At 51.8% G+C, this 17,199-nt stretch overlaps 1 long non-coding RNA gene across 3 annotated transcripts; it reads left to right on the top strand.

Annotated features, from left to right (window-relative positions):
• The first annotated feature begins 5,128 nt into the window (after positions 1-5,128).
• LOC114067889 lies at positions 5,129-16,936 on the top strand. Of its 3 annotated transcripts, XR_003573487.1 has the most exons (5): positions 5,129-5,210; positions 7,026-7,088; positions 12,602-12,687; positions 13,356-13,873; positions 15,917-16,936. It is a non-coding gene; the product is annotated as an uncharacterized LOC114067889 (long non-coding RNA). The 3 variants fall into 3 exon arrangements; XR_003573488.1 differs by lacking the exon at positions 15,917-16,936 and having other exon boundaries at positions 13,356-14,030; XR_003573489.1 differs by lacking the exon at positions 7,026-7,088 and having other exon boundaries at positions 5,153-5,210.
• Positions 16,937-17,199: the final 263 nt, after the last annotated feature.

Below are 17,199 nucleotides of genomic sequence, written 5' to 3' on the forward strand. Positions count from 1 at the left end.
GCCAGGGTGAAAACTCACATTTACCCCCACCCAAACCAGGACACTCCTCCTGCTTAATCCCGGGAACTTAGTCCAAATAATTTAGTTTCTCCTCGGCCGGATGCACCTCCTGTATCAAACATCATGTCCTGATGTAAAACTGAGTTAAGAGGCAGAGTCTTTCTCTCCCCATCACGTAAATGGCCTAGTGGAAGGTTCCCTGCCCGTGGCAGGGGTTGGAACTGGATGATCTTTCAGGTCCCTTCCAGCCCAAACCCTTCTGTGATTATATGATTCTAAATCCAGTTTGGTACATAAAGCCACTCACACCTTTTATTCCTGCGGGCACAGGCTGTAGTCTGGAAGATTAGATAAAAGATAGTGGATAATCATCTCCTGACAGCAGTTGGATCCAAAGAGTTAGCAAGGCTGCGTTACCTCCCTGGTTAAAAAAAGAACGAGACTTTGGGAGGTGAGGAGGGTGGGGAAATGTTTTGAGCCGTGTTTCCCTGGATATTTGTGTCCTCCAGCAATGCCAACAGTTGTGTCAGAGGGGATAAATCAGGGTTGCTCTACAAAGGTCGGGGGAACGGAGCCGAGTTCAGGCTCAGGGGGGTGAGGGATGTGAAGGGAAGGTCTCCTGGCGCAGCACTGACAATCTTGGGACTCGTGGCTGACGCTCATCCCGTGACTAACCAAACCAGAGCAGCATTAACGAGCTTGGGAAGGTGCTGTGGGAGCAGACAGAGCACACACACCCCCTCCCCACTTCCTCTGGAGTAGGGAAAGGGAAAAGAGGAAGGACTTGCTGGAGTAAGGCTGCTGGAGTGTTTGGAAGGCGGGTGTTGCAGAGCAGAGCTGCTGCCAACTGCGCTGGTTACTTCAGGGAGTTTGTTTTTCCTGCCAAGAGCTGCTGGCCTGGGAACCGGGTACAGCACGTGTGAGACAGCGTGGAGGGAAGGGGAGGAGGGATGAGGGGCTGCAATCAGCACCAGTCCCTGCTGGGGGGGTGTTGGGGTGCTGGTGGACATGGGATGTCCAGCCCTGGGCGCAGGCACAGCGAGGGATGGGAGATGTGAGCAGTGACTGAGTGGGAATGGGAGTGGGGATGGGAGTGGGAGTGGGAATGTGTGTGTGCACAGAACCAAGGGTGCCACTTGGCCCTGCCTTTGGCAGGACGCTCTGCTGTCTCTGCTTGGTCTTGTCTGCAGACAAGCAGTGCCTCTGCCCAGGCTGCTTTCTCCAAAGCCAGGAGAGTGGTACCCACCCGACCACCCCCTGCCCTGGGTGGTGCTGACACCACTGTGTCAGCTGCATGTAAATAAATATTTTAGGGTGAGGATGGGGAATCACAGGCAAAGGTTTTCCAGGTGCCCCAGCCCTGGAAACACTTGGGGAAAGGTTGGATGGGGCTTTGAGGGACCTGCTCTAATTAAGGATGTTCCTGCCCATGGCAGGGGGTTGGAATGGGATGGTCTTTAAGGTCCCTTCCAACCCAAAGCATCCTGTGATTCTGTGTCCTGCAGCCACCCCCTGCCACGTTCAGAGCTGTGCATTGGAGTGTTTGCACCGCAGAGAGCTTTGCAGGGGCTGTCCGTGCCTCAGTCTCCCTTTGCACTGAAAGAAGGTTTACAGGTAGATTTTGGCAACGACCAACGATCTTAGGGATCTTTTTCTGACTTGAACCCATCTCTGACTCTGTGGCCTGTGTGCAAACAAGTAGGAATTGTGGACAAGAGGGGTGTCAGAGGGTGGGGGCGTGTCTGTGCTCGCACCGAGCTGTTGTTCTGTTTGGGATGTGGTTCGGGTGGGATTGGGCACGAGCGTGGGCTGGGATAGCTGTGGAGCTACAGGGGAGGGTGCACAGGCAGGGCTGAGCCCGTGGCTCAGGGATCCCACAGGATCTCCATCCGAGCCGCTCCATCCCCAAATTCCCCGCGGGATTCGCTTCTATTTTGGGTGTTCCTCCACGCACCTTCGCTCCCGCCTCCCGCCCGGCCCTCGGGGCCCGAAGAGCGGCTCTCCCGCACTCGCTGAGGAGCAGCGGCAGGAGAAGGAGCGGTTCCCTTGGAAACCTCTGGATGCCCAGCAACAAGTCGCTGGCAGCTGCCATGTGACCAGGTGCATTAATCAGACGCGTTGTACGAATCAGGTCAGCCGGGGCCAAAGTCCAGCGCGCTCCCCCCGCCTCGCTCCGTTGCTAATTACCGAGCCCGGAGGGCCGCTCCGGGTAGGGGGTGGAAAACAACTTGGAGTGATTCAATCAAACGGTGACCTTTCCTGTTGAGGATTCTAAGTTCATGCCAGACTTTCTCCGTGAAAAAAAAAAAAAAATCTGTCCGATCCCCTCTTCCACTAAAAAAAAAAAAAAAATATCTTGGGTGTAAATGAACGAGGCAGAGGAGTCTCCCGAGGTGGGAAAGCCAGAGGGGACGAATGTGCCGTGGACATTGAGAGTTTTCAGGTCTTGACTCACAACAAGCCCAACATTTCATCTTTGGAACGAGTAGCTCGGGCTTGAGACACTTTGGACTGGGCAGGGAAAGCTCGAGTTCCCCCCTTGGATCCCTCTGAAAATCATGTTTCTGAAATCTCAACGGGCCAAAATGACTTCTCAGATGGCACGGAGAGGACTGGAGTCCAAAGCGCTGCCCAACAGCCCCCAGAGAAGAGGCTGCAGCTCTCAGGGAAACAGCAGTGCCTGTGCCCCTCTCACCCCTTGTGAACTGCTATGAAATGGTTGTTCTTTGTAGAGACAGAGAATTGGAACTGTGGACGGGCTGGGAGAGCTGGGGGGGTTCACCTGGAGAAGAGAAGGCTCCAGGGAGACCTTGGAGCCCCTTCCAGGGCCTAAAGGGGCTCCAGGAGAGCTGGAGAGGGACTGGGGACAAGGGATGGAGGGACAGGACACAGGGAATGGCTTCAAACTGAAAGAGGGGAAATTTAGATGGGATACTGGGGAGGAATTCCTGGCTGTGAAGGTGGGGAGGATGGATTTCCCAGAGAAGCTGTGGCACCCGTCTTATCCCTGGAAGTGTCCAAGGCCAGGTTGGAGCAACCTGGGATAGTGAAAGGTGTCCTCGCCCATGGCAGGGGGTGGAACAAGACGAGCTTTAATGTCCCTTACTGTGGCTTTCCTTTCCAGTAGGATCTCCTAAGGGAATTAGGTCCCCAAGTCTCACTTTCCTTTGAAGGTCCATTGTGGATGGATCTGGGCACCCTCAGCATTTCCCACAAGATGCTGTTTACAGCTTCAAGCTTCCCATTCTCCCCAAACTCCTGCTTTGCCAGGACAAAGCCACGAGGAACAGCTTCCAGGTTTGGCTCCTGAATGGAAATCCCTCCCAGAGTCACATCCAAGGCCAGGCACTAACGAGGCTGTAACATCTCCTTGTACCTGAACACCAGCCCACATTCTTTGTGCTGTGACTAATGCACCACAAGGTCAGCAGGTACTGCCAGTGCCATCCCCTCCTTCAGGGCCAGTCACTGATTTGTGTCACACACGGGGACAATCTGCTCCAACCCAGCTTTCACCTCAGGCAACAGCAACAGGTTCTGGGCTGGTGGGAGCCAGGGAAAGGATTTGGCCCATAATCCATCATGGCATGGGGAAAAAAAACCCTAAACAAACAAAAAGAGTTGGAAACAGAGCACCTGGTTTTATTCTAATTGTGCTGTAATTTGAATAGCAGCCAGTGCCACTCAAAAATGGGCTCCTTCATGTCATCTGCTCTTACTTCCAGGGCTTTGGAGCCTCTTACTTTCCTGCAGAAGATCCATCCCAAATCAGACCTGAACGTGGGTCTCACGTATTACCCAGAGGTCTCAAGTATTCCCCAGACCAAGCCTTTAACTCTGGACCATTTTGATTTCTATCTAATCAATGTTGCAAACAATTATAATTTTTCCTTTGGTATCAGGTGATAGCACATCCCGTGCACAGGGTATGCCAGAAGACAAAGCTTTACCTCAACTGATCATTTAGGATAATTTAGGGTAATCTTGAAGAACTGATGTTTGCAGCCTGGGTGTTTGCCATCTAAGAGGCACAACACAAACCCATCCCAGCTGAGGAGGGGGTTTGGGAGTAGATTTGTTTTCCCTGCTGAGTGCTGTGCTCTCTGGCACACTCGAGGGGATAGCTGTCTGACCCCCTTGCTCTGGGAACGGGAGAGATCCCCGTGGATTCCAGGTCCTCACATCAGGGCTTCCTCTCAGCTCGGAGGAAACGGAGGGTCGGGGTTTGTGCACGCTCCAAAAACAGGGTGAGAAAGGCTGGGGATTCAGGGTGAAGCTTGGCTTGCCCACTGGGAAAATCTGGGAAAAATCTGGGAAATCAGAGCCCGCCAGGGCGAGAGAAAGAACCCCCAGAGGTGGCAAGAACGGGCCGGTGGGGTTGGATCCGACCCCCGCGAGGCAGCCCCTCCTCGCTCAGAGCGGAGCACAGGGCGATCCAGGCGGGCTCTCCCGGCGGGCTTTCCCCGCTCCCAAACCCGCGTCCCTCCCGGGCAGAGCTCCGAGCGCCCTTCCCGTGCTCTGCCCCGTTCCCAGGGCTCGGTTCCCCCCCCGGTCGGACCTGTTGCTGTCCCCCCATCGCTGCCGCGCGGCCGGCACAGGCTGTGGGGCTGAGGCGCGGGCGGGTCCATGATGTAATGCTGCCGCAGCTGCCCCGAGCCGCCGCTCCCGTTGGCCGAGCCCGACAGTCCCCGCCCGGCCGCTCCTCCCGCCGCCCCCCCGGCGGCCCCATAAAAGCCCTGAGGCAGAGGCAGGGCAGCTTCGCCGGCCCCTCCGCCGCTCGGCTGACCCAGCGCCAGCTGAGCCCCGCGGGGGACACCTGTGGAGCCCGTCCCGCTTTTGCTCGGGCACGGGGACCGCGGCGGGGCTCGGGGGATGCTCGGGGGAAGCTCCGGGGACGCTCCGGGGACGGGTCCGGCCTCCCCCGGCCCTGGCTCTGGGAGCCGAGGGGGTTCCCGGCCGTATCCCGGAGGGATCCCGGCCACAAACCGGGGGGCATCCCGAAGGGATCCCGGCAGGATCCCGGCATCAGCACCACGGACAGAGCCCGGCGGCGCCAATGGGCAGGGCTGGAGCGGGACACGAGCCGGGCATCCCTGACCCCGCACCGGGCACCGGGCACCGGGCACCGGGCACCGGCACCTGCCCCGACCCTCCCCGGACAACAACACCAGGTCCCCGAGGCGACGCTGGACTGTTCCCCGGCCAGGGAGGTGAGTCCGGCCCCGGAGGGGTCTCTGCGGGACGGGGAAGGCGGGAGAGCGGGAAAAGGGAGCGGCACAGCCCCGCAGGTGCCAGGGCAGGGATGCCCGGGTCGTGTCCCGGTCCTTCTCCTTGGCAGGAACGCACGAGGGTCGGGAGATCACCCCGAGCACTCGGGGGGGGGGGGGCAGTTTGGGGTCTGGCCAAGAGCCAAGGGCTGGCTGAGGTGGGACATTGGGAGGGATGGGATGGACTGGGACAGGCGCAGATGCCTTTTCCAAGGTAGGACACACTCACAGCCCGGGGTAAGGCAGGGAATAAAACCATTTGGAAAGTCAGGAATGGTCGTACGAACCCAAATGTAACCTGCACCCTGCACCTGCCCAACATCAAAGCTTTGTGTAGGAAACCCCCAAATCCTCGTTTTCAAAGTGTGCCTGCCCGGGTCGTTCGTGTGTAAAGTTGTTTTTAATATCCCCTCGTTTGTAGGAGATATTTCACCAAGGTGCTTTGGGGAGCCAATGCTTCAGTGAACAACTCTTTGAAAATATTTCTCCTCCATGGTTGGTTCTGAGCACTCAAAATTTGCCTTGATGCACTTTGGGTCTGTTGACAGATTGTGTTGTATTAAAGTGCTCATTGGCTAAATCAGGGTTGATTTTTTTTCCCCAAAATGTTCCTCTCAAAAAAAAAAAAAAATCCAAAAAACCCCAAAGTGTTTTGTTTGCTTGGTTTGGGTGATTTTTGATTTTTTTTTTTTCAATTTTATTTTGACAAAATTAAAATCACGAAGTATTCAACTCCGCCTCGAGCTGCAATAAAAAAATTTTCTCCTCTTTTTGGTTATAAAACCAAGGATCTAATATAGAAAATAGAAAAGCTTAAATATTGAAGTGTTTGAGCACTTTGGAAATGGAGCATTTCCCAGAGCCATTGTCAGCAGGGGTGATTTGCTGCATTTGTTTTATCTCCATTTTTGGAGGCTGAGATTCACTAAACAAATCCCTGTTCACTGGAAATTCCCCCCCAGCCCTGCTAAATGTGTGTTTAAACACTTTGCTGAGCAGAGGCTCAACCAGGGGGTTTAATCCAGGCTCAGCCTGGCCCCATCTCCTGTCTCTACACTTGGATTTTCCCTGAGTAATGTTGGCCTCTGGGAGGAAAAGGAAACAAGCTCTGTTCTCCATTTTAAGGAAACTCCTATTTGCTGTTTCAGAATTAAATAAAAAAAAAAGAAGAAAAACATTTGAACAGAGTGTTATTTCCTTTAAGGCCTTGAATATCCACATGGCCTTCAAAGACATATTATAGACATTGAAAAAAACTGTGGAGTGGAAACGCTTCCCTATGGAATTTGAGTGGAGAGATACCTTTGTTATCCCTCTGTAAATCTTTTTAACGTCTCCCATCAGTTCTCTGTGTGCACAGTGACTCTGATCTGTCCTAAATCCTACCTTCTGCTGAGGTTCAGTTTGGGCAGTGCCTTTTCCCCTCCAGCACCAACATCAGGCGTTTTTCCCTTTGAAGTTCAGCTGTAAAATAAGGGGGGGAGGGGGAGGGAAATCACGTTCTTTGCTCCCAAACAGAAGAAGCCAGAAAATTATATTGCACCTAATACCTATTCCTGCTTTTCTGGGTTTATTCCTCATTCTGGGAAATTGCCTAATCAAATTTCATATTTAATATAAAAACATAGGAGGGCAGATGATATCATATCCTAACTAAATTTTGTGTTGTTCAGAGCACTGCTTAATCAAAGTTACATTTCCATTTGTTCAGGGAGTATTTTGTCACTTCATTTATTTTTCACTGGCCATTTTCTGTAGATCTCATAGATGGATCCAACCCTGCCCCTGACAGAGGTCTCTGAAGAATTCAGGGGATTCGGGGTAAGGTCTGATCTAAATTCAGTTTAATTCCTGACCCTTTAAGCACTCAGACTGGAAACTAGTCCGGCAGGTGGGTCCCACATCACCTGCTGGATGGAAACATTGGAAGTTTTGTAGGAAATAAACACCCTGTGGCTTTTTGTTAGTTCAAATCAAACAGAACTAAAGGCAGGATCCTCCTTCCCTCCTCCTCCTCCTCCTCCCCGCAGACAGACGATGTTCCAGCCTCCAGTCTCTGTGTGCCTTGCACAAATATTTGTCTGTGTGTGGCTGCCACTCCGCTGCAATCGTGGCATCTGGGAGTAGCTGGGAGACTGGGAGGTGCTTGGGAATCTCAGCAGGAAAAGGAGAGTGGATTTCAGATGCCGGATCGGTGACAGCCCTTTGGGCTGGGATAAACACGGCGAGGCCGCTCCCCCTCGGGCTGAGGTTTGTTCTGCCCCAACACCTCCTGCAGGTGCTTGTTCAGGGCCCAGACGAGATCTGAGGGCACTCTGAGCCAAGAATTTGGCTTCTCTGCTTGTCCAAATCCCAGAAGGGTTTGAGTTGGAAGGACCTCAAAGCCCATCCAGTGCCACGGGCAGGGACACCTCCCACGATCCCAGGGTGCTCCAACCTGGCCTGGGACACTCCCAGGGATAGGGCAGCCACAGCTTCTCTGGGAATTCCATCCCAGTCCTTCCCCACCCTCCCAGGGAAGAATTCCTTCCCAATATCCCACCTAAATTTCCCCTCTTTCAGTTTGAAGCCATTCCCCCTTGTCCTGGCACTCCAGGCCCTTGTAAATAGTCTCTCCCTGCGGATAATGGGAGTTGTCTCTGCTAAGTTACTGAATTCAAGCCCCTCCAGGAGAGCTAAAGAAATAAACCTCCCCTGGAGCCACCCTAAGGCCCAGAAAAGGACTCAAAGCAGAGAAGTGATGGAGAGCAGGTGATTAAATTGATGTGTTCCCCCCAGGGCTGTTGGGATCCATGTGTGGCCTCAAAGTTTGTCATTATTTAACATCTTGCTAAAATCGAGTGAGTTTAGAACAAACCAGCGTTGTGGTGGGGTTTGTAAAACAAACCAGCACACACCTCACCTGAAAATGAGTAGGAGTGGGGTTCTAAATTAATTGGTAAATCCTATTAAAATGATCTGTCTTTAAATGCTGAGATGACTTTCTAAACTGTGTCCTTACTAAAACAGATGCTGGGATATTAATGTAATAAAATCTCCTAAATTTCAGCCTGGAGACAAAACAAGAAAAGAAAAAAAAAAAAAAAAGAAAAAGAAAAAGGCTCAGGAACAGCTAATACAATATTCAATATTGATCTTTGTGTTTGAGTATCCCAAGGCTTTCCAGGATATCTGGAGCCTTCAGCACTCACTGTGATTAAGAGGAATTGGCCTCCCAGCAGCTCCGAAAGCTCCGCTGTAGCTCAGGCTGGACATGCACTACCCTGACTCCTGCACACAGAAACATCTGTAATGTGTCCCAAAACCAGCTCAGCCCTGTAGTTTGACCCTGAAACAGGAAAAAAAAACCCCTTATTGCCACAGTTTTGTTTGACTCAGCAGAGCCTCAAACCCTCTCAGAGCCCAGAGCTCCTCACCCTCCTGGTGGGGATGGGGCCCTTCCCGTCCTGCACTCGTGCCCTGCCTCCAGGAGCCCTTGGTTCCAGAGGCCAGATGGCTCCTGCCAGTGGCCACTGTGCCCTTCCTGGGGGATAACTGGGATAAGCAGGGTGGATTTTTTCAGTTTCACCTCATTTACAGACACAGCTCCGGGTGTCGCAGCGGCCGAGGGTCAACACCGAGAGGTTGGTTCTGAGCTGGAAGGGAGGCTCTGCCAAGGATTTTTTTTTGCTGGTGGATGAGGGGAGGAGTTGGGGGTGATTCTGGTTCTGGGACTCAGGTCAGGGGCTTTAGGAGGTGCAAAGAATGGATATTTCCTGGCACAGCCTGCGGCTCTGCAGGTGAAGGTGAGGGAAGCCTGCAAAGCCTCCGTGTCCTACTCGAGGGGACAACTTTGCCTTCTGATTTATTTTAATTTCGAGACCCACCCAGAAATTCTCATAAACCAAACCCACAGTAACTTACACAACAGCAGGAAAATACAAATGCACTTGCACAAACTTCAGCACTGAAGTGGCTCAGGAATCAAATGCCACCTGAAGTCAAGCGCTGAGGATTAAAGGATGTTTCCATGTTATGCAAAGATCTTCTCTTTATCCTGTGTTACTTAAGGCTGTGCAGTCTTCCCAAATCATGCTCAGAAACAGAACCCCCTCCCCTGTGATTTTTCCAAAGCATTTAGTGTTTCCAGGTGCCCAGCACGACGTACTCCAATTAATCCTGATTTTCAGGGCCCTCGAAGCGCCTGCCTCTCGTGATCAGTCCCTTTCAAAGTGTCTCAAACACACATAAGGCATCCAAAATTGCTGACTTCTGAGAATCCAGAGCCATAATGAACAGTCCCTCTCCAAGATTCCAGCCTAGGTGAAAATGGCATGGATTCAAGCCCCCCCAAAATGAGGAGGGATAGTCAGTCCCTGCTCCCGTAGGATGACAATGCACCCAGCCATTAGAGCAGAGTTTCTCTTAAAAAGGAGGAGAAAATTGCACCATTCCCAGCAAGAACAAGTGCAAGTCTTTCCAGTTCAGCTCACAAAATTATTCATGCTGTGACTCCTAAGTCAGGCACCTCAGACCTCTTGGCTGGAAAGAGGGACATTGTGTTCCCCTTTCCCAGGGTACCAGAAGACCAAAGTCAGTGATACCTGTAAAGCTCTGAAGATCCCAGAGCAAATGGAACCAGCGAACAGAAAAAGGTGATTATCCTGCCAGGCTTGGCCTGGGAGGAAGATTATCCATCTATCTTGCCAGACCTATTTATCATCTTATTTTCTCCTGGCTTAGCTTTTATCACCTTTCTAATCCTCCCCATCTAATTCAGACAACATTTTATTTTAGCACTTCTCAGCACACGCTGACAAAGGTGTGTTTGGAGCTCTGGGCAGGTTTTTTGTGACCCCTCGAGGGGCTGCCAAGGTGGGTGGAACAATAGTTGCCAGCTAATGAGTTCACAACTTTGAAAAATAAATTAGCTGATTTTTTTTTTTTTTTTCTCCCTAGAAGAGAGGCATTATGTTTTTCTGCTGGTCTGTCAGTGAGGGAATGGATTTGGAAGAACTCCTTTTCCTGGTTTTCAACAGGATGGAGTTGTCCTGTGTAACATACCCTGATCTAAATGTATATCTATTTATCTACCTACCTATCTATGTTGTACTCCCTGTGACGTGTGTGCTTGACACACACAGAATGTGTATTTAAGTGGATGTGATGTCTGAAATAGGTTTCTGGGATGGGAAGTGCTGGGATGCACCCCTTGAAGTCAAGCAGGACTCGAAGATGAATTGCAGGTTGACGGTGTTTCTCAGGGACTGCTCACGATTTGGCCGAACCAAACAATGAAGTTCCAGTGCTTCCAGTCCCTCACGGGGTTCAACAACCAAACCCCAACCAGCCCCCTGCATTTTCCTTTCTCCATCCATAATCAAACGGCATTTTCCCCCCTCCCCACCCTCTTTGCTAGTGAATAAATCAGGGGCTAAACTTTTATCATCTGCGGAGCTGTTTCCCGGAATAGCTGCAAGCGGAGCGCTCGGTGAGGGCCAGCCAGGAGCCTGGGAGAGATGATTACCTTCAGGCAGTCTCCATGGAACATCCCAGGGTTCCTACAGGCACAGCCTAATGCGGGACTTAGGATGCTGAACAGACTCCCATTACAGGGCCGGCCATCTCGGCTCCTCGTTAACATGCACACCGGCGGCTCCGGAGCGCGGCGGCGCGGTCGGGGCTCATTAGGGGCAGAATCATTCCAGGGGACGTCGTTTCAGAGAGAGGAAAGAATTTCATGTCTCTCCAGCTTGGGGAGTGAGTGGCACAGAGAGCCCCGAGGTTTCGCTCGGGAGCTGCCGCAGACGGAGCCGTGGTTGGGGTTACCCCGAGATGCACCCGCAGCACCCGCCCCGCTGGGGGCCCTGCTCTCATGAGGGACGTGTTTTAAAATTGATCTGTGGCAAAGGGGTGAATTGAAAGCCTCTGGGAACAGCAGCAGAGCGGGGAATTGCTCAGGTTTGTGCCACAGAGCCCGCACTGCTGATGGAGGGTCCCTGCCCACGCCAGCGGTGGCAGAGCGGCTGGGCTGGATCTGCTCACACTCCCCCCTTGCCCCAGCCCTGCAAAGCTTTTGAGACCACGAAGGGCTGCTGTGACGAGAAGATCTCAGTCCACTTTAATCAGCAGGTGTTAAAAACCCCAAAGAATTATCATTAATAGATACAAATGAGTCGCTGCACAGCTCAAGTGTCAACTTTCTCTTATTGTTTACCAGGGGCTGGAACACACAAGATGTCTAATTAGTAATACACTGCAAAAAAACCACCGTATTGGTGGGTCTAAGAGGGGAAGGACTAAAAAGCAACGAGGATGAAGCTATCAGTCATCACAGTTTGATTTCTTGTCCTGCATGAAGTGTTCTGGTGGCTCTCATCTCCCACATGTGCCACCAACCACTCCTCAGGAATGACTCTGATGCCTGTTCATTCAAAGCTCGGCTCTATTTTAAAAATCTACTCTCTCTGAAAGGGCTGTCTTTAAAAAAAAACACCCAAAAAATGGTACAGGAAAAGGGACAAAATTGCTCCTCAACAAAGGGGCCTATCAACAGCCTGTCAATAATGTGCCAAAGGCCAGAACCTGCCTTTCAAAGAGGCTCTGAAGCCTCGACGTGTACTTTGAGAGCAATTAAGGGACGTGAGCAACATGATTATTATCTCATGGGTGACATTTTCATCGGCTCTTTGGGAAAAGGGAGAGATGGGCTTGAGATGGCTGTGATCAATGTTCATCCCAGTGCCACAGAAACGGCAGGAGAACACAGGGGAGATGGGCCTGGGAAGCAAAATGCACAAGGGAAGGAAGGGGGGAGGAAGAGGTGAGGGAGAGAGGAGGATTTTAAATCTTGGAAGCTGAAAGAATGAGTTACATGAGGAGGAGATGGAGAGCACCTGAGAAATGAGAGTGGGAATGTCAGGAGGGCTGGAGAAGGCAGGAATAGGAGAGGAAAGGATTGGGGTAAGTACATGAAGAAGAGGGGGAGGATTCCCTGAGAGAGGAGAAAGCCCAGAGAAAAGAGTTACAAACCCAAGGAGAAGTCCTTCATGGGCACATCACTGTGCCTCTTCCTTTTCCCACCCCAGTCCCTGTGTCATCCACCACCTCCTCATTTGGGGGGGTCACAGCTGCACCCAGAGCCCAGGGAAGGAGGGACAGAACACGATCAGGGATGGAGGATGTCTTAGGGCTGATATCTTAAGTGCCCTTAGGATCACTCCGCTCCTTCCGCAGCATCTTGTATATTCATTAGGGTTGGAAAAGGTCTCTAAGCTCACCGAGTCCAACCATTAACCATTCCATCAGTGCTGCCCATCCATCCTTCCTCTCCCTCTGCTGTCTTTGTGCTGCAGGTGCCAACAAAACCCCGGGGCAGACGGGACAGCGAGCGGTACCAGAGGGACACGCGTGGCCCTCGGGAGCAGGGACAGCACTGCGGGTAAGACCCTCAACCCCAGCTTGGGGCTCAACTCTCGGGATAACGCCCGAGGGGTGGGGGGAGCCTGGGCACTGAGCCAGGAATACCAGCTGGATCAGAGCATGGATGCAGAGGAGCTCAGCCCCCACTATCCGAGGTGGGCAGAGCCACCCTTGGCCACGGGCTGTGCAGAAGCCAAGCAGATGTTGCACGTGCCCAGCTGTTCTGGGGCCGGGCAAAAAGGAAAACACATCTGCAAAAAAAAAAAAACGCAGATTTGCCGACAATTTGCTGAATTTCCCCCCAATTTGCCGAATTGCTGGTTAAGGGAAACAAACTTGATTTTTGCTTAATTTGCTCTAAAACAAACTCCTTCCTGCGTTTCGTTTTTATGGAAAAATTAGAAATGTTAATGTTGAGCAAAAGAAATTTTTTTTTTTTTTAATATTTGGAGACTTTCTCCGTCCCAAAAGATCCTGTTATATTCCCAGCTCCTCCCTGCATGTATCTAAATTTCTGTGTGCATCTCCACAAGTTCCACACTCACATCCTGGGCAAAGAGTTCCAAGCAGCTCCAACACACATCAGCCGCTCTGAGTTCTGCAGGATTAGCCCCTTGAAGAGGATCTTAATAATCAAAATGATGTGATGTTACCAGTTAAACATGGGGAATAATTCCTCCACCACAGGCAAGCTGTGCTGAGGTCGGGGATGGACTGGCAAGAGGAATCCCCAGGGCCCCAGCAGGATGCATTAACAGTGTGTCTCTCTGGTGAGCCGTGATGGGAAGAGCACGGAGCAAAAAAAAAAAAAAAAAAAAAAAAGAAGGTAAAGTGGTTAAAAACAACTTGTATTTTCAGAGCCCAGTCTCCCACAGAAATCTTGGGAGATGCTGAGCTCTCCACTTCTTGACTTGCAAGCAGAAATAATGCTTTAGAAGCCCAGCTGAGACTCCTGGGTTTTAAATTTTCTACAATATTTTCCTCCAGCCCCATTTGCCGTCCTGCTAATTAATCCAGCTAATGGCTGGGTGTTTTTTTTTTTAACTTCAGCAGCAGTTTCTCTTTTTGTTAACACAAGCAGAGAGAACACGAAGCACAGATCTCTCGAAGGATCCAGGCTGACAGCAATATTGCCATCTGACTGAAGAGAACTCAGACACACATAATCCTCGGGAAAATTCATCTCCACCCTCCCGCAGACCCCGGTGAGAGCCCTTGAAGTGGTAATTAAAGTCTATTGAGTGGCAACTGCACCTGTTTAGAGAGGAGAGCGCGGGTAAGAGGAGCACAAAGGGAGATGAGCAGCACGGGGAGAGGAGCTGCTGGAGCTGGGGAGGAAGGGAGGTGGAAAGAAGGGAGGGGGGGGAAAAAAAAAGTGTTTGTTGTTTTTTTGAAGTCAATCCAAGCCGATGCGCATTTCCACCCTGCCCTTGATTTGCTCCCTGTGCCCCCCTCAGCTCTCACCAGGCTCCCTCCCCACTCTCACGCCCGCTGATGGAAACTCCAGGGGGTTTTCCCCACCAGCCCCAGCTCTCGTGGTGTGAATCAGCAGAGTTCCACCAAAGTCCCTGAGGACTCGGAGCAGCCCCAGCTCATTCACACCAGTGGCTGCAGACCCATCCCAGGGATGCTCATTAGCAGCCCCCCTGGCTCCTCGGGGGGGGGGGGGGGCACAGGGATGTGCCAGCGCTTGTCCCTCTGCCCTGGGAGAGAGCACATCCCCCTGGGACAGCCCCAGCCCCCACTGCAAACCCTGCAGCATCCAGGGCAGGGAAGCAGAGGTGTTTCTGGATTTGTGGCTGAGAGCAGAGGGAGGTGGAAGGGGCTGGAGTGGGGCAACGCCACGTTCCACAGCTGCTGGGATTCTGACACACGTGGCTCCCAAACGTTCTGAGCCAGCGGCACCTCAGACGTCCCCAAGGTCTGCAGGGGAAGCAAAATGGATTTATTCATATGTTTTTGTTCATGGATTTTTACAAGGCCCTGGAGGGACAGGACAAGGGAAATGGCTTCCCACTGCCAGAGGGCAGGGTTAGATGGGATGTTGGGAAGGAATTCCTCCTGGGAGGGTGGGGAGGCCCTGGCACAGGTTGCCCAGAGAAGCTGTGGCTGCCCCATCCCTGGAAGTGTCCAAGGCCAGGCTGGAGCACCCTGGGCTAGTGGAAGGTGTCCCTGCCATGGCAGGGGGTGGCACTGGATGATCTCTAAGTTCCCTCCCAACCCAAACCACTCTGGGGTTCCATGATAAGCAATACTGGTAGCTGTGGATTTTTCCATGCCCTTGCAGACCCCACTGACCCAAGGACCATCCCCACTGCTGTGGCCAGTGAGGTGACACTTTACAGCTTGTCCCTTGTCACTGCAATTCCATGTGTGCCTCAGCAGTCAGCTGGGCTAAACCAGGATTCCTGGGGTGGGAGCAGGAGAGGAATGAGGTTCATCCCAAGAGCACCCCAAGGCTGAGCTGAGCAAACGAGTCAGGCAGAAGAATTCGACCGGTGTTGGTAAATGTTTCTCTCTCACTGGATTCGGTGGCAGGCGGTCCCCTGTGAGTCCCTGACCTTCACACTCCACAGGCTGCCTGGGATGGCTGACAGAAACCACAGGAGCTTTTTCCCTGTTCCTGATTGTCAGGGCACACAACAACCCAGGTGTGAATGCTGTTGCATCTGCTTTGGACAAATCCTGTCAGCAGCACCTCTGGAGCCTGTGCTGCCTGAGGCTGTGCCAGGACATGTCTCTGTGTGAAAGGAGATGGAGAGGGACACACCCAGAGAATCACAGAACCCCGGGATGGTTTGGTTTGGAAAGGACCTTAAAGCTCCTCTCATTTCACCTCCCTGGACACACTTCCACCTTCCACTAGACCAGGTTGCTCCAAGTCCAACCTGGCCCTGAAAAAGTCGATTCTTTTGGCTGTTCCAGGTGAGATTTGCAATTAGTTGGGTGTCTGATCCAACCATTTGGCTACAATTTATGAAGACTGACAAACATCCCTGGACAGCAGGTCAACCTGCCAGTCCTTAGGGTGAGAGGAATATTTGTGCTGACTGCAGAGGGAGCCTGCATGACTCACTTCACACTAAAAGCCCACCTGCCAAAGGATCACCCCTAAAATACCCTCCTTGCCTCCTAAATCCTAGCCTTGTGCATTAACCACTCATTGGGTAGGTGGGTGCCATGTGATATCTTGACACATTTCTACCCTTTCACTCCCAAACACTCCTCTCTCATTTTTCCCCTCACAGCTCTCCCGTCCCTCTGCCTTTCTCCCTCTCCACCTTCCCTCTGATTGCTGAGCAGCTTTTTGACTTTTCCATCAATAAGTCTAAAGAGCATTTGAAGCGCTCTGGTCCCCCCTTTTCTCCTCCCTCCAGTTCCAAGTCAGGCGAGCTCATCGATCAGAGGAGCTCAGGAAATATCTGGTGTTTTGTTGTCAGGCTGATAATAACATTGCAGTTGTGAATGGGCTGCTGCAGGCCTGATCATGGACACCTGCAGGGTTTGTTTAATTGCATTTAATGACAAATCCTATACAGAGGAGCATTGCCAGAGAGATTTATTATCCACCAAAGAGGCAAAGCACAACAGCTCAAAATATAATTTGCACTGAGCCTTTTTCCCCCTGCCTCTCTTTAAAGCAGTGTAATAAATGGCAAATCGGGTAAAGTGGGCACCACGGGTCTGGGGAGGAGGTGGGGGCAGAGGACGGAGATTGAAACCAAAGGAAATAACAGCAATAAGGCCACATTGTTCTCTCTGCCATCCCTGTGGTCTGGGCCAGAGGAAATACTGTTTGTTTAATTTACAGCCTGGCAGTGCAGCTGGGGATCTCTCGGTGATGAGCCTGTTCTGACACAGCTGGGGGCCCACAGTCCCCACTCCTCCTCTAACCAGGCTTTTTTCCCCTCCCGTGTTCTGCAGTCTAAGTTTAGCTCCCAGCCATACAAACAATTAGCAAGGAGCTCCAGCAGCCTGCCAGCTGCCACTGGCACGAGGAGCCACGAGCTTCCACGGCCCTGAGATCTCTGGGACAAAGCAGTGGTGTCCTGAAAAATATCACACTGAGAAATACGGCCCCACGGAGACAGATCCCACGAGCTGGAGTCTAGACAAAAGTCTTGCACGACTCTGAGCCTGGAATTTATGTTTCCTGCTAAATAGCCTGCTCTGAAGAGGGAATGGCTGTGTGTAAAAGCAGCAGAAGAGCTCAGGCCTTGCTCGTACTTCTTTTGTCTTGATTTTTATGTGATTTTCTAGCAATGATTCATGGTAAATCCCTACCTGGAGCTGGTGTGTCACCGTGCCAGGCAGTGTCATTCCAGAACAAGGACTGAAAAGTGTCCTTGTCACCTGAAATTACAGTCCAGGTTAGCACTTCCCAACCTGTCTCCTCTCTCAAGTTCATCCATCTGTACAATTCCTCCTCTCTTCTAATTATCGTGGGCAGAAGAGTGAATTGTCCTGAATTTTTATTTCTAAATTGTCTCACTCCCTAAACGTTTTCATTAGAGACCTCTCTGTGGGAGGG

The sequence above is a fragment of the Empidonax traillii genome, unplaced genomic scaffold (assembly GCF_003031625.1).
Source record: "Empidonax traillii isolate 1590-97213 ecotype Southwest subspecies unplaced genomic scaffold, ASM303162v1 scaffold986:size372637, whole genome shotgun sequence".
Taxonomy (NCBI): Eukaryota; Metazoa; Chordata; class Aves; order Passeriformes; family Tyrannidae; genus Empidonax; species Empidonax traillii.